The 20,147-nt window shown below is 46.5% G+C and overlaps 6 non-coding genes and 34 pseudogenes across 6 annotated transcripts; all 40 read left to right on the top strand.

The window, feature by feature from the left end:
* The first annotated feature begins 208 nt into the window (after positions 1-208).
* Positions 209-327, top strand: LOC148264807 (5S ribosomal RNA; annotated as a pseudogene).
* Positions 328-532: 205 nt separating this feature from the next.
* Positions 533-651, top strand: LOC148264806 (5S ribosomal RNA; annotated as a pseudogene).
* A 561-nt stretch (positions 652-1,212) lies between these two features.
* Positions 1,213-1,330, top strand: LOC148264805 (5S ribosomal RNA; annotated as a pseudogene).
* Positions 1,331-1,534: 204 nt separating this feature from the next.
* On the top strand, positions 1,535-1,655 carry LOC148264804 (5S ribosomal RNA; annotated as a pseudogene).
* A 207-nt stretch (positions 1,656-1,862) lies between these two features.
* LOC148264803 (5S ribosomal RNA) lies at positions 1,863-1,981 on the top strand (annotated as a pseudogene).
* Positions 1,982-2,541: 560 nt separating this feature from the next.
* Positions 2,542-2,659, top strand: LOC148264802 (5S ribosomal RNA; annotated as a pseudogene).
* A 204-nt stretch (positions 2,660-2,863) lies between these two features.
* On the top strand, positions 2,864-2,982 carry LOC148264801 (5S ribosomal RNA; annotated as a pseudogene).
* A 209-nt stretch (positions 2,983-3,191) lies between these two features.
* LOC148264800 (5S ribosomal RNA) lies at positions 3,192-3,310 on the top strand (annotated as a pseudogene).
* A 563-nt stretch (positions 3,311-3,873) lies between these two features.
* Positions 3,874-3,992, top strand: LOC148264799 (5S ribosomal RNA; annotated as a pseudogene).
* Positions 3,993-4,555: 563 nt separating this feature from the next.
* LOC148264798 (5S ribosomal RNA) lies at positions 4,556-4,674 on the top strand (annotated as a pseudogene).
* A 564-nt stretch (positions 4,675-5,238) lies between these two features.
* On the top strand, positions 5,239-5,357 carry LOC148264797 (5S ribosomal RNA; annotated as a pseudogene).
* A 529-nt stretch (positions 5,358-5,886) lies between these two features.
* LOC148264796 (5S ribosomal RNA) lies at positions 5,887-6,005 on the top strand. The gene has a single exon (XR_015820005.1). It is a non-coding gene; the product is annotated as a 5S ribosomal RNA (ribosomal RNA).
* A 561-nt stretch (positions 6,006-6,566) lies between these two features.
* Positions 6,567-6,685, top strand: LOC148264795 (5S ribosomal RNA; annotated as a pseudogene).
* Positions 6,686-6,890: 205 nt separating this feature from the next.
* LOC148264794 (5S ribosomal RNA) lies at positions 6,891-7,009 on the top strand (annotated as a pseudogene).
* A 995-nt stretch (positions 7,010-8,004) lies between these two features.
* Positions 8,005-8,123, top strand: LOC148264793 (5S ribosomal RNA; annotated as a pseudogene).
* A 205-nt stretch (positions 8,124-8,328) lies between these two features.
* LOC148264792 (5S ribosomal RNA) lies at positions 8,329-8,447 on the top strand (annotated as a pseudogene).
* Positions 8,448-8,653: 206 nt separating this feature from the next.
* Positions 8,654-8,772, top strand: LOC148264791 (5S ribosomal RNA). Its single transcript, XR_015820415.1, has one exon. It is a non-coding gene; the product is annotated as a 5S ribosomal RNA (ribosomal RNA).
* Positions 8,773-9,290: 518 nt separating this feature from the next.
* Positions 9,291-9,408, top strand: LOC148264790 (5S ribosomal RNA; annotated as a pseudogene).
* Positions 9,409-9,613: 205 nt separating this feature from the next.
* Positions 9,614-9,732, top strand: LOC148264789 (5S ribosomal RNA; annotated as a pseudogene).
* Positions 9,733-10,295: 563 nt separating this feature from the next.
* Positions 10,296-10,414, top strand: LOC148264788 (5S ribosomal RNA). Its single transcript, XR_015819883.1, has one exon. It is a non-coding gene; the product is annotated as a 5S ribosomal RNA (ribosomal RNA).
* A 559-nt stretch (positions 10,415-10,973) lies between these two features.
* Positions 10,974-11,092, top strand: LOC148264787 (5S ribosomal RNA). The gene has a single exon (XR_015821093.1). It is a non-coding gene; the product is annotated as a 5S ribosomal RNA (ribosomal RNA).
* A 204-nt stretch (positions 11,093-11,296) lies between these two features.
* On the top strand, positions 11,297-11,415 carry LOC148264786 (5S ribosomal RNA; annotated as a pseudogene).
* Positions 11,416-11,623: 208 nt separating this feature from the next.
* Positions 11,624-11,742, top strand: LOC148264785 (5S ribosomal RNA; annotated as a pseudogene).
* A 204-nt stretch (positions 11,743-11,946) lies between these two features.
* LOC148264784 (5S ribosomal RNA) lies at positions 11,947-12,065 on the top strand (annotated as a pseudogene).
* Positions 12,066-12,273: 208 nt separating this feature from the next.
* LOC148264783 (5S ribosomal RNA) lies at positions 12,274-12,392 on the top strand (annotated as a pseudogene).
* Positions 12,393-12,596: 204 nt separating this feature from the next.
* On the top strand, positions 12,597-12,715 carry LOC148264782 (5S ribosomal RNA; annotated as a pseudogene).
* A 208-nt stretch (positions 12,716-12,923) lies between these two features.
* Positions 12,924-13,042, top strand: LOC148264781 (5S ribosomal RNA; annotated as a pseudogene).
* A 563-nt stretch (positions 13,043-13,605) lies between these two features.
* LOC148264780 (5S ribosomal RNA) lies at positions 13,606-13,724 on the top strand (annotated as a pseudogene).
* Positions 13,725-14,287: 563 nt separating this feature from the next.
* Positions 14,288-14,406, top strand: LOC148264779 (5S ribosomal RNA; annotated as a pseudogene).
* Positions 14,407-14,970: 564 nt separating this feature from the next.
* LOC148264778 (5S ribosomal RNA) lies at positions 14,971-15,089 on the top strand (annotated as a pseudogene).
* Positions 15,090-15,294: 205 nt separating this feature from the next.
* LOC148264777 (5S ribosomal RNA) lies at positions 15,295-15,413 on the top strand (annotated as a pseudogene).
* Positions 15,414-15,648: 235 nt separating this feature from the next.
* LOC148264776 (5S ribosomal RNA) lies at positions 15,649-15,767 on the top strand (annotated as a pseudogene).
* A 204-nt stretch (positions 15,768-15,971) lies between these two features.
* On the top strand, positions 15,972-16,090 carry LOC148264775 (5S ribosomal RNA). The gene has a single exon (XR_015820673.1). It is a non-coding gene; the product is annotated as a 5S ribosomal RNA (ribosomal RNA).
* Positions 16,091-16,619: 529 nt separating this feature from the next.
* Positions 16,620-16,738, top strand: LOC148264774 (5S ribosomal RNA; annotated as a pseudogene).
* A 560-nt stretch (positions 16,739-17,298) lies between these two features.
* Positions 17,299-17,417, top strand: LOC148264773 (5S ribosomal RNA; annotated as a pseudogene).
* A 205-nt stretch (positions 17,418-17,622) lies between these two features.
* LOC148264772 (5S ribosomal RNA) lies at positions 17,623-17,741 on the top strand (annotated as a pseudogene).
* Positions 17,742-18,735: 994 nt separating this feature from the next.
* LOC148264771 (5S ribosomal RNA) lies at positions 18,736-18,854 on the top strand (annotated as a pseudogene).
* A 205-nt stretch (positions 18,855-19,059) lies between these two features.
* Positions 19,060-19,178, top strand: LOC148264770 (5S ribosomal RNA; annotated as a pseudogene).
* Positions 19,179-19,384: 206 nt separating this feature from the next.
* Positions 19,385-19,503, top strand: LOC148264769 (5S ribosomal RNA). Its single transcript, XR_015820019.1, has one exon. It is a non-coding gene; the product is annotated as a 5S ribosomal RNA (ribosomal RNA).
* A 518-nt stretch (positions 19,504-20,021) lies between these two features.
* On the top strand, positions 20,022-20,139 carry LOC148264768 (5S ribosomal RNA; annotated as a pseudogene).
* The last annotated feature ends 8 nt before the right edge of the window (positions 20,140-20,147 follow it).

Raw genomic sequence — 20,147 nt, 5'->3', positions numbered from 1 at the left:
CCATTTTTTTGCAGATGATTCTTTCGACGTTATGCACGACTTGAATTATGGTCCTCAGGTTTATTCGCAAATGTGAGTCACGGCGCTGTAGCATTTTACTTGATATTAGAACGAGAACGGGAGGTGCAGTGCGCACGCACAAGGAAACAAATGACGGGATGGGGAAGAAAGGAGAAGGAGTTTATGTATTTGCAGCGCGGAATTAAACGGTTGCGATCATACCAGCAGTAATGCACCGGATCCCATCAGAACTCCGCAGTTAAGTGTGCTTGGGCGAGATTAGTACTCGAATGGGTGACCTCCTGGGAAGTCCTCGTATTGCACCAATTTTTTTTCAGACTGGTCGTTCGACGTTATGCGCGTCTGGAATTAGGGTCCGCTGGTTTATACGCAAATGTGAGTCAAGAAGCAGGGGCATTTTAATCGATATTAGAACGAGAATGAGAGGTGAAGTGTGAACGCACAAGGAAACAAATGACGGGAGGGGAAAGAAAGGAGAAGGAGTGTATGTATTTGCAGCGCGAATTTAAACAGCTGCGATCATACCAGCACTAAAGCCCTGGATCCCATCAGAACTCCGCAGTTAAGTGTGCTTGGGCGAGAGTAGTACTCGGATGGGTGACCACTTGGGAAGCCCTTGTGTTGCACCTATTTTTTTTCGGATGGGTTGTTCGACGTTACGCGCAAATAGAATTATAAACCGCTGGTTCATTTGCAAAGTTGAGTCACGGCGCCGTGGCATTTTACTTGATATTTGAACAAGAACGAGAGGTGCAGTGCGCACGTACAAGGAAACAAATGACGGGAGGGGGGATGGAAGGAGAAAGAGTGTATGTATTTGCAGTGCATAATGAAACATGAGGGATCATACCAGCACTAATGCAACGGATTCTATCAGAACTTCGCAGTTAAGGGTGCTTGGGCGAGAAAAGTACTCAGATGGGTGACGTCCTGCGAAGTCCTTATATTTCACCCATTTTCTTGGGAGGTCCTCGTGTTGCACCCATCTTTTTACAGATGATTCTTTCGACTTTACGCGCGACTTGATTTATGGTCCGCAGGTTTATTCGCAAATGTGAGTCACGGCGCCGTTGCATTTTACTTGATATTAGAACGAGTACGGGAGGTGCAGTGCGCACGCACAAGGAAACAAATGACGGGAGGAGGAAGAAAAGAGAAGGAGTGTATGTATTTGAAGCGCAAAATTAAACAAGTGGCATCATACCAGCACTGATGCACTGGATCCCATCAGAACTCTGCAGTTAAGTGTGCTTGGTCGAGAGTAGTACTCGGATGGGTGACCTCTTGGGAAGTCCTCGTATCGCAAAATTTTTTTTTCAGATGGGTCGTTCGACGTTACGCGCGACTGGAACTATGGTCTGCTGGTTTATACGCAAATGCGAGTCAAGAATCAGGGGCATTTTAATCGATATTAGAACGAGAAGGAGAGGTGCAGTGTGAACGCACAAGGAAACAAATGATGGGAGGGGGGGAGGGAAGAAGGAGTGTATGTATTTTCAGCACGAAATTAAACATGTGCGGTCACACCAGTACAAATGCACCGGATCCCATCAGAACTCCGTAGTTAAGTGTGCTTTGGCGAAAGTAGTACAATGATGGGTTACCCCCTGGGAAGTTCTCGTGTTCCACCCATTTTCTTTTTTTCAGATGTGCTGTTCGACGTTACGCGCGACTTTAATTATGGTCCGCAGGTTTTTTTGCAAATGTGAGTCACGGCGCCATGGCATTTTACTTGATATTTGAACGAGAACGAGAGGTGCAGTGCGCACGCACAATAAAACAAATGACGGGAGGGGGAAGAAAGGGGAATGAGTTTATGTATTTGCAGCGGAAAATTAAACAGGTGCGATCATACCAGCACTAATGCACCGGATCCCATCAGGACTCTGCATTTAAGTGTGCTTGGGCGAGATTAGTACTCAGATGGGCGACCTCTTGGGAAGTCCTAGTGTCGCACCAATTTTTTTTCAGACGGGTCGTTCGACGTTACGCGCGACTGGAACTAGGGTCCGCTGGTTTATACGCAAAGGTGAGTCAAGAAGCAGGGGCATTTTAATCGATATTAGAACGAGAATGAGAGGTGCAGTGTGAACGCACAAGGAAACAATTGACGGGAGGGGGAATAAAGGAGAAGGAGTGTATGTATTTGCAGCGCGAAATTAAACAGGTGCGATCATACCAGCACTAAAGCCCCGGATCCCATCAAAACTCCGCAGTTAGGTGTGCATGGGCGAGAGTAGTACTCGGATGGGTTACCTCCTGCGAAGTCCTTATATTTCACTCATTTTCTTGGGAGGTCCTCGTGTTGTACCCATCTTTTTGCAGATGATTCTTTCGACGTTACGCGCGACTTGATTTATGGTCCGCAGGTTTGTTCGCAAATGTGAGTCACGGCGCCGTGGCATTTTACTTGATATTAGAACGAGTACGGGAGGTGCAGTGCGCACGCAGAAGGAAACAAATGACGGGAGGTGGAAGAAAAGAGAAGGAGTGTATGTATTTGAAGCGCAAAAATAAACAAGTGGCATCATACCAGCACTGATGCACTGGATCCCATCAGAACTCTGCAGTTAAGTGTGCTTGGTCGAGAGTAGTACTCGGATGGGTGACCTCTTGGGAAGTCCTCGTATCGCAAAAATTTTTTTTCAGATGGGTCGTTCGAGGTTACGCGTGACTGGAACTATGGTCCGCTGGTTTATACGCAAATGTGAGTCAAGAATCAGGGGCATTTTAATCGATATTCAAACGAGAAGGAGAGGTCCAGTGTGAACGCACAAGGGAACAAATGATGGGAGGGGAGGAGGGAAGAAGGAGTGTATGTATTTTCAGCATGAAATTAAACAGGTGCGGTCACACCAGCACAAATGCACCGGATCCCATCAGAACTCCGCAGTTAAGTGTGCTTTGGCGAAAGTAGTACAATGATGGGTTACCTCCTAGGAAGTTCTCGTGTTGCACCCATTTTTTTTTTTTTCAGATGTGTCGTTCGACGTTACGCGCGACTTTAATTATGGTCCGCAGATTTATTCGCAAATGTGAGTCACGGCGCCGTGGCATTTTACTTGATATTTGAACGAGAATGAGAGGTGCAGTGCGCACGCACAAGGAAACAATGACGGGAGGGGGAAGTAAGGGGAAGGAGTTTATGTATTTACAGCGCAAAATTAAACAGGTGCGATCATACCAGCACTAATGCATCGGATCCCACCAGAACTCCGCAGTTAAGTGTGCTTGGGTGAGTGTAGTACTCGGATGGGTGACCTCTTGGGAAGTCCTTGTGTCGCACTAATTTTTTTTCTCAGACGGGTCGTTCGAGGTTACGCGCGACTGGAACTAGGGTCCACTGGTTTATACGCAAATGTGAGTCAAGAATCTGTGGCATTTTAATCGATATTAGAATGAGAAGGAGAGATGCAGAGTGCACGCACAAGGAAACAAATGACGGGAGGGGGGATGGAGGGAGAAAAAGTGTATGTATTTGCAGCGCAGAATGAAACATGAGCAATCATACCAGCACCAATGCAACGGATTCTATCAGAACTCCGCAAGTTAAGGGTGCTTCGGCGAGAGTAGCTCTAGGATGGATGACCTCCTGTGAAGTCCTTATATTTCACCCATTTTCTTAGGAAGTCCTGGTGTTGCACCCATTTTTTTGCAGATGATTCTTTCGACGATACGCGCGACTTGAATTATGGTCCTCAGGTTTATTCGCAAATGTGCGTCACGACACCGTAGCATTTTACTTGACATTAGAACGAGCACGGGAGGTGCTGTGCGCACGCACAAGGAAACAAATGACGGGAGGGGGAAGAAAGGAGAAGGAGTTTATGTATTTGCAGCGTGGAATTAAAAGGGTGCGATCATACCAGCACTAATGCATCGGATCCCATCAGAACTCCGCAGCTAAGTGTGCTTTGGCGAGAGTAGTACTCGGATGGGTGACCTCTTGGGAAGTCCTCGTGTCGCACCAATTTTTTTTCAGACGGGTCATTCGATGTTACACGCGACTGGAACTAGGGTCCGCTGGTTTATAGGCAAATGTGAGTCAAGAAGCAGGGGCATTTTAATCGATATTAGAACGAGAAGGAGAGGTGCAGTGTGAACGCACAAAGAAACAATTGATGGGAGGGGGAGGGAAGGAGAAGGAGTGTATGTATTTTCAGCACGAAATGAAACAGGTGCGATCATACCAGCACTAATGGAACGGATTCTATCATAACTCCGTAGGTAAGGGTGCTTCGGTGAGAGTAGTACTAGCATGGGTTACCTCCTGTGAAGTCCTTATATTTCACCCATTTTCTTGTGAAGTTCTCGTGTTGCACCCATTTTCTATTCTTCAGATGTGCCGTTCGACGTTACGCGCGACTTTAATTATGGTCCGCAGATTTATTCGCAAATGTTAGTCACGGCGCCGTGGCATTTTACTTGATACTTGAACGAGAACGAGAGGTACAGTGCGCACGCACAAGGAAATAAATGACGGGAGGGGGAAGAAAGGATAAGGAGTTTATGTGTTTGCAGCGCAAAATTAAACAAGTGCGATCATGCCATCACTAATGCATCGGATCCCATCAGAACTCAGCAGTTAAGTGTGCTTGCGCGGGAGTAGTACTCGGATGGGTCACCTCCTGGGAAGTCCTCGTGTCGCACTAATTATTTTTTTTCAGACGGATCGTTCGACGTTACGTGCGACTGGAACTAGGGTCCACTGATTTATATGCAAATGTGAGTCAAGAAGCAGGGGCATTTTAATCGATATTAAAACAAGAAGGAGAGATGCAGAGTGCACGCACAAGGAAACAAATAACGGGAGGGGGGATGGAGGGAGAAAAAGTGTATGTATTTGAAGCGCAGAATGAAACATGAGCAATCATACCAGCACCAATGCAACGGATTCTATCAGAACTCCGCAAGTTAAGGATGCTTGGGCGAGAGTAGCACTAGGATGGGTGACCTCCTGCGAAGTCCTTATATTTCATCCATTTTCTTAGGAAGTTCTCGTGTTGCACCCATTTTTTTGCAGATGATTCTTTCGACGATACGCGTGACTTGAATTATGGTCCTCAGGTTTATTCGCAAATGTGAGTCACGGCACCGTAGCATTTTACTTGATATTAGAATTAGCACGGGAGGTGCAGTGCGCACGCACAAGGAAACAAATGACGGGAGGGGGAAGAAAGGAAAAGGAGTTTATGTATTTGCAGCGCTAAATTAAACGGGTGCGATCATACCAGCACTAATACACCGGATCCCATCAGAACTCCGCAGTTAAGTGTGCTTTTGCGAGAGTAGTACTCGGATGGGTGACCTTCTGGGAAGTCCCCGTGTCGCAACAATTTTTTTTCAGACGGGTCGTTCGACGTTACGCGCGACTGAAAACAGGGTCCGCTGGTTTATACGCAAATGTGAGTCAAGAAGCAGAGGCATTTTAATCGATATTAGAACGAAAAGAAGAGGTGCAGTGTGAACGCACAAGGAAACAATTGATGGGAGGGGGAGGGAAGGAGAAGGAATGTATGTATTTGCAATGCGAAATTAATTAGGTGCGATCATACCTGCACTAATGCAACAGATCCCATCATGACTCCGCAGTTAAGTGTGCTTGGGCGAGAGTAGTACTCGGATAGGTGGCCACTTGTTAAGTCCTCGTGCTGCACCCATTTTTTTGCAGATGATTCTTTCGACGTTACGTGCGACTTGAAATATGGTTCTCAGGTTTATTCGCAAATGTGAGTCACGGCACTGTAGCATTTTACTTGATATTTGAACGAGAACGAGAGGTGCAGTGCGCACGCACAAGGAAACAAATGACGGGAGGGGGAAGAAAGGAGAAGTTGTTTATGTATTTGCAGCGCAAAATTAAACAGGTGCGATCATACCAGCACTAATCCACCGGATCCCATCAGAACTCCGCAGTTAAGTGTGCTTGGGCGAGAGTCGTACTCGGATGGGTGACCTCCTGGGAAGTCCTCGTGTCGCACTAATTTTTTTTTTCAGATGGGTCGTTCGACGTTACGCGCGACTGGAATTAGGGTCCATTGGTTTATATGCAAATGTGAGTCAAGAAACAGGGGCATTTTAATCGATATTAGAACGAGAAGGAGAGATGTAGAGTGTACGCACAAGGAAAAAATGACGGGAGGGGGATGGAGGGAGAAAAAATGTATGTATTTGTAGCGCAGAATGAAACATGAGCAATCATACCAGCACCAATGCAACGGATTCTATCAGAACTCCGCATGTTAAGGGTGCTTGGGCGAGAGTAGCACTAGGATGGGTGACCTCCTGCGAAGTCCGTATATTTCACCCATTTTCTTAGGAAGTCCTCGTGTTGCACCTATTTTTTTGCAGATGATTCTTTCGACGTTACGCGCGACTTGAATTATGGTCCTCAGGTTTATTCACAAATGTGAGTCACGGCACTGTAGCATTTTACTTGATATTAGAACGAGAACGGGAGCTACAGTGCTTACGCACAAGGAAACAAATGACGGGAGGGGGACAAAAGGGGAATGAGTTTATGTATTTGCAGGGCGAAATTAAACAGGTGCAATCATTCCAGCACTAATGCACCGGATCCAATCAGAACTCCGCAGTTAAGTGTGCTTGGGCGAGAGTAGTACTCGGATGGGTGACCTTTTTGGAAGTCCTCGTGTCGCACCAATTTTTTTTCAGACGGGTCGTTCGACGTTACGCGCGACTGGAATTAGGGTCCGCTAGTTTATACGCAAATGTGAGTCAAGAAGCAGGGGCATTTTAATCGATATTAGAATGAGAATGAGAGGTGAAGTGTGAACGCACAAGGAAACAAATTACCGGAGGGGGAAGAAAGGAGAAGGAGTGTATGTATTTGCAGCGCGAAATTAAACAGGTGCAATCATACCAGCACTAAAGCCCTAGATCCCATCAGAACTCCGTAGTTAAGTGTTATTGGGTGAGAGTAGTACTCGGATGGGTGACCACTTGTGAAGCCCTCGTGTTGCACCTATTTTTTTCGGATGGGTTGTTCGACGTTACGCGCGAGTGGAATTATAAACCGCTGGTTCATTTGCAAAGGTGAGTCACGGTGCCAGGGCATATTACTTGATGTTAGAATGAGAAAGAGAGATGCAGAGTGCACGCACAAGGAAACAAATGACGGGAGGGGGGATGGGAGGAGAAAGAGTGTATGTATTTGCAGTGCAGAATGAAACATGAGGGATCATACCAGCACTAATGCAAAGGATTCTATCAGAACTCCGCAGTTAAGGGTGCTTGGGCGAGAAAAGTACTCGGATGGGTGACGTCCTGCGAAGTCCTTATATTTCACCCATTTTCTTGGGAGGTCCTCGTGTTGCACCCATCTTTTTGCAGATGATTCTTTCGACGTTACGCGCGACTTGATTTATGGTGACCTCCTGGGAAGTCCTCGTGTTGCACCCATTTTTTTTCAGGTGGGTCGCTCGACGTTACGCGCGAATGAAATTATAAACCGCTGGTTCATTCGCAAAGGTGAGTCACGATACTTGGGCATTTTACTTGATATTAGAACGAGAAGGAGAGATGCAGAGTGCACGCACAAGAAAACAAATGACGGGAGAGGGGATGGAGGGAGAAAGAGTGTATGTATTTGCAGCGCAGAATGAAACATGAGCGATCAAACCAGCACCAATGCAACGGATTCTATCAGAACTCTGCAAGTTAAGGGTGCTTGGGCGAGAGTAGCACTAGGATGGGTGACCTCATGCGAAGTCCTTATATTTCACCTATTTTCTTAGAAAGTTCTCGTGTTGCACCCATTTTTTTGCAGATGATTCTTTCAACGTTACACGCGACTTGAATTATGGTCCTTAGGTTTATTCGCAAATGTGAGTCACGGCACCGTAGCATTTTACTTGATATTAGAACAAGCACGGGAGGTGCAGTGCGCACGCACAAGGAAACAAATGACGAGAGGGGGAAGAAAGGAGAAGGAGTATATGTATTTGCAGCGCGGAATTAAACGGGTGCGATCATACCAGCACTAATGCACCGGATCCCATCAGAACTTCGCAGTCAAGTGTGCTTGGGCGAGAGTAGTACTCGGATGGGTGACCTCCTGGAAAGTCCTCGTGTCGCACCAATTTTTTTTCAGACGGGTTGTTCGAAGTTACGCGCGACTGGAACTAGGGTCCGCTGGTTTATACGCAAATGTGAGTCAAGAAGCAGGGGCATTTTAATCGATATTAGAACGAGAATGAGAGGTGAAGTGTGAACGCACAAGGAAACAAATGACGGGAGGGGGAAGAAAGGAGAAGGAGTATATGTATTTGTAGCGCGAAACTAAACAGGTGCGATCATACCAGCACTAAAGCCCCGGATCCCATCAGAACTCTGCAGTTAAGTGTGCTTGGGTGAGATTAGTACTCGGATGGATGACCTCCTGGGAAGTCCTCGTGTCGCACTAATTTTTTTTTCAGACGGGTCGTTCGACGTTACGCGCATCTGGAACTAGGGTCCGTTGGTTTATACGCAAATGTGAGTCAAGAAGCAGGGGCATTTTAATCGATATTAGAACGAGAATGAGAGGTGAAGTGTGAACACACAAGGAAACAAATGACCGGAGGGGGAAGAAAGGAGAAGGAGTGTATGTATTTGCAGCGCGAAATTAAACAGGTGCGATCATACCAGCACCAAAACTCCGGATCCCATCAGAACTCCGCAGTTAAGTGTGCTTGGGCGAGGATAGTACTCGGATGGGTGACCACTTGGAAAGCCCTCGTGTTGCACCCATTTTTTTTTGGATGGGTTGTTCGACGTTGCGCGCGAATGGAATTATAAACCGCTGGTTCATTTGCAAAGGTGAGTCACGGTGCCGGGTCATATTACTTGATATTAGAACGAGAAAGAGAGATGCAGAGTGCACGCACAAGGAAACAAATGACGGGAGGGGGGATGGAAGGAGAAAGAGTGTGTGTATTTGCATTGCAGAATGAAACATGAGGGATCATACCAGCAGTAATGCAACAGATTCTATCAGAACTCCGCAGTTAAGGGTGCTTGGGCGAGAAAAGTACTCGGATGGGTGACCTCGTGTTGTAGCCATCTTTTTGCAGATGATTCTTTCGACGTTACACGCGACTTGATTTATGGTCCGCAGATTTATTTGCAAATGTGAGTCACGACACCGTGGCATTTTACTTGATATTAGAACGAGTACGGGAGGTGCAGTGCGCACGCACAAGGAAACAAATGACGGGATGAGGAAGAAACAAGAATGAGTGTATGTATTTGAAGCCCAAAATTAAACAAGTGGCATCATACCAGCACTACTGCACTGGATCCCATCAGAACTCTGCAGTTAAGTGTGCTTGGGCGAGAGTAGTACTTGGATGGGTGACCTCTTGAGAAGTCCTCGTATCGCAACAATTTTTTTTCAGATGGGTCGTTCGACGTTAGGTGCGACTGGAACTATGGTCCGCAGATTTATTCGCAAATGTGAGTCACGGCGCCGTGGCATTTTACTAGATATTTGAACGAGAACGAGAGGTACAGTGCGCACGCACAAGGAAATAAATGACGGGAGGGGGAAGAAAGGATAAGGAGTTTATGTATTTGCAGCGCGAAATTAAACAGGTGCGATCATACCATCACTAATGCACCGGATCCCATCAGAACTCAGCAGTTAAGTGTGCTTGCGCGGGAGTAGTACTCGGATGGGTCACCTCCTGGGAACTCCTCGTGTCGCACTAATTTTTTTTTTCAGACGGATCGTTCGACGTTACGTGCGACTGGAACTAGGGTCCACTGATTTATATGAAAATGTGAGTCAAGAAGCAAGGGCATTTTAATCGATATTAAAACGAGAAGAAGAGATGCAGAGTGCACGCACAAGGAAACAAATAACGGGAGGGGGGATGGAGGGAGAAAAAGTGTATGTATTTGAAACGCAGAATGAAACATGAGCAATCATACCAGCACCAATGCAACGGATTCTATCAGAACTCCGCAAGTTAATGATGCTTGGGCGAGAGTAGAACTAGGATGGGTGACCTCCTGCGAAGTCCTTATATTTCATCCATTTTCTTAGGAAGTTCTCGTGTTGCACCCATTTTTTTGCAGATGATTCTTTTGACGATACGCGTGACTTAAATTATGGTCCTCAGGTTTATTCGCAAATGTGAGTCACGACACCGTAGCATTTTACTTGATATTAGAATTAGCACGGGAGGTGCAGTGCGCACGCACAAGGAAACAAATGACGGGAGAGGGAAGAAAGGAGAAGGAGTTTATGTATTTGCAGCGCTGAATTGAACGGGTGCGATCATACCAGCACTAATGCACCGGATCCCATCAGAACTCCGCAGTTAAGTGTGCTTGGGCGTGAGTAGTACTCGGATAGGTGACCTCCTGGGAAGTCCTCGTGTCGCACCAATTTTTTTTCAGACGGGTCATTCGACGTTACGCGCGACTGGAACTGGAGTCCGCTTGTTTATACGCAAATGTGAGTCAAGAAGCAGGGGCATTTTAATCGATATTAGAACGAGAATGAGAGGTGCAGTGTGAACGTACAAGGAAACAATTGATGGGAGGGGGAGGGAAGGAGAAGGAGTGTATGTATTTTCAGCACGAAATGAAACAGGTGCGATCATATCATCACTAATGCAAAGGATTCTATCAGAACTCCGTAGGTAAGGGTGCTTGGGCGAGAGTAGTACTAGCATGGGTTACCTCTTGCGAAGTCCTTATATTTCACCCATTTTCTTGTGAAGTCCTCGTGTTGCACCCATTTTTTTGCAGATGATTCTTTCGTCGTTACGCGCGACTTGAATTATGGTCCTCATGTTTATTCGCAAATGTGAGTCACGGCGCTGTAGCATTTTACATTATACTAGAACGAGAACGGGAGGTGCCGTGCGCACGCACAAGGAAACAAATGACGGGAGAGGGAAGAAAGGGGAATGAGTTTATGTATTTGCAGCACAAAATTAAACTGGTGCGATCATACCAGCACTATTGCACTGGATCCCATCAGAACTCCGCAGTTAAGTGTGCTTGGGCGAGAGTAGTACTCGGATGGGTGACCTCCTGGGAAGTCCTTGTGTCGCACCAATTTTTTTTCAGACGGGTCTTTCGACATTACGCGCGACTGGAACTATGGTCCGCTGGTTTATACGCAAATGTGGGTCAAGAATCAGGGGTATTTTAATCGATATTAGAACGAGAAGGAGAGGTGCAGTGTGAACGCACAAGGAAACAAATGATGGGAGGGGGGGAGGGAAAAAGGAGTGTATGTATTTTCAGCATGAAATTAAATAGGTGCGGTCATACCAGCACTAATGCAACGGATCCCATCAGAACTCCGCAGTTAAGTGTGCTTTGGAGAAAGTAGTACAATGATGGGTTACCTCCTAGGAAGTTCTCGTGTTGCACCCATTTTCTTTTTTTCAGATGTGTCGTTCGACGTTACGCGCGACTTTAATTATGGTCCGCAGATTGATTCGCAAATGTGAGTCACGGCGCCGTGGCATTTTACTTGATATTTGAACGAGAATGAGAGGTGCAGTGCGCACGCACAAGGAAACAATGACGGGAGGGGGAAGTAAGGGGAAGGAGTTTATGTATTTGCAGCGCAAAATTAAACAGGTGCGATCATACCAGCACTAATGCATCGGATCCCACCAGAACTCCGCAGTTAAGTGTGCTTGGGTGAGTGTAGTACTCGGATGGGTGACCTCTTGGGAAGTCCTCGTATTGCAAAAATTTTTTTTCAGATGGGTCGTTCGAGGTTACGCGCGACTGGAACTATGGTCCGCTGGTTTATACGCAAATGTGAGTCAAGAATCAGGGGCATTTTAATCGATATTCGAACGAGAAGGAGAGGTCCAGTGTGAACGCACAAGGGAACAAATGATGGGAGGGGAGGAGGGAAGAAGGAGTGTATGTATTTTCGGCATGAAATTAAACAGGTGCGGTCATACCAGCACTAATGCAACGGATCCCATCAGAACTCCGCAGTTAAGTGTGCTTTGGAGAAAGTAGTACAATGATGGGTTACCTCCTAGGAAGTTCTCGTGTTGCACCCATTTTCTTTTTTTCAGATGTGTCGTTCGACGTTACGCGCGACTTTAATTATGGTCCGCAGATTTATTCGCAAATGTGAGTCACGGCGCCGTGGCATTTTACTTGATATTTGAACGAGAATGAGAGGTGCAGTGCGCACGCACAAGGAAACAATGACGGGAGGGGGAAGTAAGGGGAAGGAGTTTATGTATTTGCAGCACAAAATTAAACTGGTGCGATCATACCAGCACTATTGCACTGGATCCCACCAGAACTCTGCAGTTAAGTGTGCTTGGTCGAGAGTAGTACTCGGATGGGTGACCTCTTGGGAAGTCCTCGTATCGCAAAAATTTTTTTTCAGATGGGTCGTTCGAGGTTACGCGCGACTGGAACTATGGTCCGCTGGTTTATACGCAAATGTGAGTCAAGAATCAGGGGCATTTTAATCGATATTCGAACGAGAAGGAGAGGTCCAGTGTGAACGCACAAGGGAACAAATGATGGGAGGGGAGGAGGGAAGAAGGAGTGTATGTATTTTCAGTATGAAATTAAACAGGTGCGGTCACACCAGCACAAATGCACCGGATCCCATCAGAACTCCGCAGTTAAGTGTGCTTTGGAGAAAGTAGTACAATGATGGGTTACCTCCTAGGAAGTTCTCGTGTTGCACCCATTTTCTTTTTTTCAGATGTGTTGTTCGACGTTACGCGCGACTTTAATTATGGTCCGCAGATTTATTCGCAAATGTGAGTCACGGCGCCGTGGCATTTTACTTGATATTTGAACGAGAATGAGAGGTGCAGTGCGCACGCACAAGGAAACAATGACGGGAGGGGGAAGTAAGGGGAAGGAGTTTATGTATTTGCAGCGCAAAATTAAACAGGTGCGATCATACCAGCACTAATGCATCGGATCCCACCAGAACTCCGCAGTTAAGTGTGCTTGGGTGAGTGTAGTACTCGGATGGGTGACCTCTTGGGAAGTCCTTGTGTCGCACTAATTTTTTTTCTCAGACGGGTCGTTCGAGGTTACGCACGACTGGAACTAGGGTCCACTGGTTTATACGCAAATGTGAGTCAAGAAGCAGGGGCATTTTAATCGATATTAGAACGAGAAGGAGAGATGCAGAGTACACGCACAAGGAAACAAATGACGGGAGGGGGGATGGAGGGAGAAAAAGTGTATGTATTTGCAGCGCAGAATGAAACATGAGCAATCATACCAGCACCAATGCAACGAATTCTATCAGAACTCCGCAAGTTAAGGGTGCTTCGGCGAGAGTAACTCTAGGATGGATGACCTCCTGTGAAGTCCTTATATTTCACCCATTTTCTTAGGAAGTCCTCGTGTTGCACTTATTTTTTTGCAGATGATTCTTTCGACGATACGCGCAACTTGAATTATGGTCCTCAGGTTTATTCGCAAATGTGCGTCACGGCACCGTAGCATTTTACTTGACATTAGAACGAGCACGGGAGGTGCAGTGCGCACGCACAAGGAAACAAATGACGGGAGGGGGAAGAAAGGAGAAGGAGTTTATGTATTTGCAGCGCAGAATTAAAAGGGTGCGATCATACCAGCACTAATGCATCGGATCCCATCAGAACTCCGCAGTTAAGTGTGCTTTGGCGAGAGTAGTACTCGGATGGGTGACCTCCTGGGAAGTCCTCGTGTCGCACCAATTTTTTTTCAGACGGGTCGTTCGATGTTACACGCGACTGGAACTAGGGTCCGCTGGTTTATAGGCAAATGTGAGTCAAGAAGCAGGGGCATTTTAATCGATATTAGAACGAGAAGGAGAGGTGCAGTGTGAACGCACAAAGAAATAATTGATGGGAGGGGGAGGGAAGGAGAAGGAGTGTATGTATTTTCAGCATGAAATGAAACAGGTGCGATCATACCAGCACTAATGGAACGGATTCTATCAGAACTCCGTAGGTAAGGGTGCTTCGGTGAGAGTAGTACTAGCATGGGTTACCTCCTGTGAAGTCCTTATATTTCACCCATTTTCTTGTGAAGTTCTCGTGTTGCACCCATTTTCTATTCTTCAGATGTGCCGTTCGACGTTACGCGCGACTTTAATTATGGTCTGCAGATTTATTCGCAAATGTTAGTCATGGCGCCGTGGCATTTTACTTGATACTTGAACGAGAACGAGAGGTACAGTGCGCACGCACAAGGAAATAAATGACGGGAGGGGGAAGAAAAGATAAGCAGTTTATGTATTTGCAGCGCAAAATTAAACAGGTGCGATCATGCCATCACTAATGCACCGGATCCCATCAGAACTCAGCAGTTAAGTGTGCTTGCGCGGGAGTAGTACTCGGATGGGTCACCTCCTGGGAAGTCCTCGTGTCGCACTAATTATTTTTTTTCAGACGGATCGTTCGACGTTACGTGCGACTGGAACTAGGGTCCACTGATTTATATGCAAATATGAGTCAAGAAGCAGGGGCATTTTAATCGATATTAAAACGAGAAGGAGAGATGCAGAGTGCACGCACAAGGAAACAAATAACGGGAGGGGGGATGGAGGGAGAAAAAGTGTATGTATTTGAAGCGCAGAATGAAACATGAGCAATCATACCAGCACCAATGCAACGGATTCTATCAGAACTCCGCAAGTTAAGGATGCTTGGGCGAGAGTAGCACTAGGATGGGTGACCTCCTGCGAAGTCCTTATATTTCATCCATTTTCTTAGGAAGTTCTCGTGTTGCACCCATTTTTTTGCAGATGATTCTTTTGACGATACGCGTGACTTGAATTATGGTCCTCAGGTTTATTCGCAAATGTGAGTCACGGCACCATAGCATTTTACTTGATATTAGAATTAGCACGGGAGGTGCAGTGCGCACGCACAAGGAAACAAATGACGGGAGGGGGAAGAAAGGAAAAGGAGTTTATGTATTTGCAGCGCTGAATTAAACGGGTGCGATCATACCAGCACTAATGCACCGGATCCCATCAGAACTCCGCAGTTAAGTGTGCTTTTGTGAGAGTAGTACTCAGATGGGTGACCTTTTGGGAAGTCCTCATGTCGCAACAATTTTTTTTCAGACGGGTCGTTCGACATTACGCGCGACTGGAACTAGGGTCCGCTGGTTTATAGGCAAATGTGAGTCAAGAAGCAAGGGCATTTTAATCGATATTAGAACGAGAATGAGAGGTGAAGTGTGAACGCACAAGAAAACAAATAACGGGAGGGGGAAGAAAGGAGAAGGAGTTTATGTATTTGCTGCTTTGAATTAAACGGGTGTGATCATACCAGCACTAATGCACCGGATCCCATCAGAACTCCGCAGTTAAGTGCGCTTGGGCGAGAGTAGTACTAGCGTGGGTTACCTCCTACGAAGTCCTTATATTTAACCCATTTTCTTGTGAAATCCTCGTGTTGCACCCATTTTTTTGCAGATGATTCTTTCGACGTTACACGCGACTTGAATTATGGTCCTCAGGTTTATTCGCAAATGTGAGTCACGACGCTGTAGTATTTTACATGATATTAGAACGAGAACGGGAGGTGTAGTGCGCAAGCACGAGGAAAAAAATGACGGGAGGGGGAAGAAAGGGGAAAGAGTTTATTTATTTGCAGCGCGAAATTAAACAGGTGCGATCATACCAGCACTAATGCACCGGATCCCATCAGAACTCCGCAGTGAAGTGTGCTTTAGCGAGATTAGTACTCGGATGGGTGACCTCCTGGGAAGTCCTCGTGTCGCACCAATTTTTTTTCAGATGGGTCGTTCGACGTTACGCGCGTCTGGAACTAGGGTCCGCTGGTTTATACGCAAATGTGAGTCAAGAAGGAGGGGCATTTTAATCGATATTAGAACGAGAATGAGAGGTGAAGTGTGAACGCACAAGGAAACAAATGACGGGAAGGGGAAGAAAGGAAAGGAGTTTATGTATTTGCAGCGTTGAATTAAACGGGTGCGATCATACCAGCACTAATGCACCGGATCCCATCAGAACTCCGCAGTTAAGTGTGCTTGGGCGAGAGTAGTACTCGGATGGGTGAGCTCTTGGGAAGTCCTCGTGTCGCACCAATTTTTTTTCAAACGGGTCGTTCGACGTTATGCGCGACTGAAAATAGGGTCCGCTGGTTTATACGCAAATGTGAGTCAAGAAGCAGGGGCATTTTAATCGATATTAGAACGAGAAGAAGAGGTGCAGTGTGAACGCACAAGGAAACAATTGATGGGAGGGGGAGGGAAGGAGAAGGAATGTATGTATTTGCAATGCGAAATTAATCAGGTGCGATCATACCTGCACTAATGCAACAGATCCCATCATGACTCCGCAGTTAAGTGTGCTTGGGCGAGAGTAGTACTCGGATAGGTGGCCACTTGTTAAGTCCTCGTGCTGCACCCATTTTTTTGCAGATGATTCTTTCGACGTTACGTGCGACTTGAATTATGGTTCTCAGGTTTATTCGCAAATGTGAGTCACGGCGCTGTAGCATTTTACTTGATATTTGAACGAGAACGAGAGGTGCAGTGCGCACGCACAAGGAAACAAATGACGGGAGGGGGAAGAAAGGAGAAGTTGTTTATGTATTTGCAGCGCAAAATTAAACAGGTGCGATCATACCAGCACTAATGCATCGGATCCCATCAGAACTCCGCAGTTAAGTGTGCTTGGGCGAGAGTCGTACTCGGATGGGTGACCTCCTGGGAAGTCCTCGTGTCGCACTAATTTTTTTCAGACGGGTCGTTCGACGTTACGCGCGACTGGAACTAGGGTCCATTGGTTTATATGCAAATGTGAGTCAAGAAACAGGGGCATTTTAATCGATATTAGAACGAGAAGGAGAGATGCAGAGTGCACGCACAAGGAAACAAATGACGGGAGGGGGGATGGAGGGAGAAAAAGTGTATGTATTTGTAGCGCAGAATGAAACATGAGCAATCATACCAGCACCAATGCAACGGATTCTATCATAACTCCGCATGTTAAGGGTTCTTGGGCGAGAGTAGCACTAGGATGGGTGACCTCCTGCGATGTCCGTATATTTCACCCATTTTCTTAGGAAGTCCTCGTGTTGCACCTATTTTTTTGCAGATGATTCTTTCGACGTTACGCGCGACTTGAATTATGGTCCTCAGGTTTATTCACAAATGTGAGTCACGGCACTGTAGCATTTTACTTGATATTAGAACGAGAACGGGAGCTACAGTGCTTACGCACAAGGAAACAAATAACGGGAGGGGGACAAAAGGGGAATGAGTTTATGTATTTGCAGCGCAAAATTAAACAGGTGCAATCATTCCAGCACTAATGCACCGGATCCAATCAGAACTCCGCAGTTAAGTGTGCTTGGGCAAGAGTAGTACTCGGATGGATGACCTTTTTGGAAGTCCTCGGGTCGCACCAATTTTTTTTCAGACGGGTCGTTCGACGTTACGCGCGACTGGAATTAGGGTCCGCTAGTTTATACGCAAATGTGAGTCAAGAAGCAGGGGCATTTTAATCGATATTAGAACGAGAATGAGAGGTGAAGTGTGAACGCACAAGGAAACAAATTACCGGAGGGGGAAGAAAGGAGAAGGAGTGTATGTATTTGCAGCGCGAAATTAAACAGGTGCAATCATACCAGCACTAAAGCCCCAGATCCCATCAGAACTCCGCAGTTAAGTGTTCTTGGGTGAGAGTAGTACTCGGATGGGTGACCACTTGTGAAGCCCTCGTGTTGCACCTATTTTTTTCGGATGGGTTGTTCGACGTTACGCGCGAGTGGAATTATAAACCGCTGGTTCATTTGCAAAGGTGAGTCACGGTGCCAGGGCATTTTACTTGATGTTAGAACGAGAAAGAGAGATGCAGAGTGCACGCACAAGGAAACAAATGACGGGAGGGGGGATGGGAGGAGAAAGAGTGTATGTATTTGCAGTGCAGAATGAAACATGAGGGATCATACCAGCACTAATGCAAAGGATTCTATCAGAACTCCGCAGTTAAGGGTGCTTGGGCGAGAAAAGTACTCGGATGGGTGACGTCCTGCGAAGTCCTTATATTTCACCCATTTTCTTGGGAGGTCCTCGTGTTGCACCCATCTTTTTGCAGATGATTCTTTCGACGTTACGCGCGACTTGATTTATGGTGACCTCCTGGGAAGTCCTCGTGTTGCACCCATTTTTTTTCAGGTGGGTCGCTCGACGTTACGCGCGAATGAAATTATAAACCGCTGGTTCATTCGCAAAGGTGAGTCACGATACTCGGGCATTTTACTTGATATTAGAACGAGAAGGAGAGATGCAGAGTGCACGCACAAGAAAACAAATGACGGGAGAGGGGATGGAGGGAGAAAGAGTGTATGTATTTGCAGCGCAGAATGAAACATGAGCGATCAAACCAGCACCAATGCAACGGATTCTATCAGAACTCTGCAAGTTAAGGGTGCTTGGGCGAGAGTAGCACTAGGATGGGTGACCTCATGCGAAGTCCTTATATTTCACCTATTTTCTTAGAAAGTCCTCGTGTTGCACCCATTTTTTTGCAGATGATTCTTTCGACGTTACACGCGACTTGAATTATGGTCCTTAAGTTTATTCGCAAATGTGAGTCACGGCACCGTAGCATTTTATTGATATTAGAACGAGCACGGGAGGTGCAGTGCGCACGCACAAGGAAACAAATGACGGGAGGGGGAAGAAAGGAGAAGGAGTTTATGTATTTGCGGCGCGGAATTAAACGGGTGCGATCATACCAGGACTAATGCACCGGATCCCATCAGAACTTCGCAGTCAAGTGTGCTTGGGCGAGAGTAGTACTCGGATGGGTGACCTCCTGGGAAGTCCTCGTGCCGCACCAATTTTTTTTCAGACGGGTTGTTCGAAGTTACGCGCGACTGGAATTAGGGTCTGCTGGTTTATACGCAAATGTGAGTCAAGAAGAAGGGGCATTTTAATCGATATTAGAACGAGAATGAGAGGTGAAGTGTGAACGCACAAGGAAACAAATGACGGGAGGGGGAAGAAAGGAGAAGGAGTGTATGTATTTGTAGCGCGAAACTAAACAGGTGCGATCATACCAGCACTAAAGCCCCGGATCCCATCAGAACTCTGCAGTTAAGTGTGCTTGGGTGAGATTAGTACTCGGATGGATGACCTCCTGGGAAGTCCTCGTGTCGCACTAATTTTTTTTTCAGACGGGTCGTTCGACGTTACGCGCATCTGGAACTAGGGTCCGTTGGTTTATACGCAAATGTGAGTCAAGAATCAGGGGCATTTTAATCGATATTAGAACGAGAATGAGAGGTGAAGTGTGAACGCACAAGGAAACAATTGACCGAAGGGGGAAGAAAGGAGAAGGAGTGTATGTATTTGCAGCGCGAAATTAAACAGGTGCGATCATACCAGCACCAAAACTCCGGATCCCATCAGAACTCCGCAGTTAAGTGTGCTTGGGCGAGGGTAGTACTCGGATGGGTGACCACTTGGAAAGCCCTCGTGTTGCACCCATTTTTTTTTGGATGGGTTGTTCGACGTTACGCGCGAATGGAATTATAAACCGCTGGTTCATTTGCAAAGGTGAGTCACGGTGCCGGGTCATATTACTTGATATTAGAACGAGAAAGAGAGATGCAGAGTGCACGCACAAGGAAACAAATGATGGGAGGGGGGATGGAAGGAGAAAGAGTGTGTGTATTTGCATTGTAGAATGAAACATGAGGGATCATACCAGCAGTAATGCAACAGATTCTATCAGAACTCCGCAGTTAAGGGTGCTTGGGCGAGAAAAGTACTCGGATGGGTGACCTCGTGTTGTATCCATCTTTTTGCAGATGATTCTTTCGACGTTACGCGCGACTTGATTTATGGTCCGCAGATTTATTTGCAAATGTGAGTCACGACACCGTGGCATTTTACTTGATATTAGAACGAGTACGGGAGGTGTAGTGCGCACGCACAAGGAAACAAATGACGGGATGAGGAAGAAACAAGAATGAGTGTATGTATTTGAAGCCCAAAATTAAACAAGTGGCATCATACCAGCACTACTGCACTGGATCCCATCAGAACTCTGCAGTTAAGTGTGCTTGGGCGAGAGTAGTACTTGGATGGGTGACCTCTTGAGAAGTCCTCGTATCGCAATAATTTTTTTT

Source organism: Carica papaya, chromosome 5 (genome assembly GCF_054855325.1).
Source record: "Carica papaya isolate Zhongbai chromosome 5, ASM5485532v1, whole genome shotgun sequence".
In the NCBI taxonomy this organism is placed as follows: domain Eukaryota; kingdom Viridiplantae; phylum Streptophyta; class Magnoliopsida; order Brassicales; family Caricaceae; genus Carica; species Carica papaya.
The sequence above is the reverse complement of the archived record's forward strand: the minus strand, read 5'-3'. Positions and strand labels throughout refer to the sequence as shown.